Raw genomic sequence first — 823 nt, 5'->3', positions numbered from 1 at the left:
ACTACTACTACTACTACTACTACTACTACTACTACTACTACTACTTACTACTTACTACTCTCTCTCTCTCTCTCTCTCTCTCTCTCTCTCTCTCTCTCTCTCTCTCTCTCTCTCTCTCTCTCTCTCTCTCTCTCTCTCTCTCTCTCCCCCCATTACCGGCACCAGCACCTGCAACTCCTCCCCCGGCCGTCGTCGCCGCGAGCCTCCACCTCCTCCTCACCACCTCCGGCGACCTCGTCCTCGCCTCCGCCTACTCCCCCGCTACGACCTCCACGTCGGCCTCACCAACTACGCCGCCTCCTACTGCACCAGCCTTCTCCTCACTCGCCGCACTCTCAAGAAGCTCGAGATGGACGAGGAGTACGAGGGAAACCTCAAGGCCACCGGCGAGGACTTCTCCGTCGAGCCCGGCGAGAACCACAGGCCTTTTCGTCGAGCCCGGCGAGGACTTCTCCGTCGAGCCCGGCGAGGACTTCTCCGTCGAGCCCGGTGAGGCGCAGGCGATGGGCGAGGAGGGCGGGGTCGGTGTAGGAGGCGGAGGGGGAGAGCAGCGCATGTCCCCAGGGGGAGAGGAGGGAGAGGTCGAGGTCGGAGACGGAGGAGAAGCAGGTCGGGATCAGGTGGAGGTCGCGCGCGTTGCCGGAGGAGAAGCAGGTCGGGACCAGGTGGAGGTCGCGCGCGTTGCCGGAGGAGAAGCAGGTCAGGATCAGGTGCCGGTGTCGGAGGTGGAGGCTCGGCGGCGACAACGGCCGGGGGAGGAGTTGCAGGTGCCGGTAATGGGGGGGGAGAGAGAGAGAGAGAGAGAGAGAGAGAGAGAGAGAAG

The sequence above is a fragment of the Fragaria vesca genome, linkage group LG7, assembly GCF_000184155.1.
Source record: "Fragaria vesca subsp. vesca linkage group LG7, FraVesHawaii_1.0, whole genome shotgun sequence".
NCBI classification, from domain to species: Eukaryota; Viridiplantae; Streptophyta; class Magnoliopsida; order Rosales; family Rosaceae; genus Fragaria; species Fragaria vesca.
Note: the sequence above shows the minus strand (reverse complement) of the source record.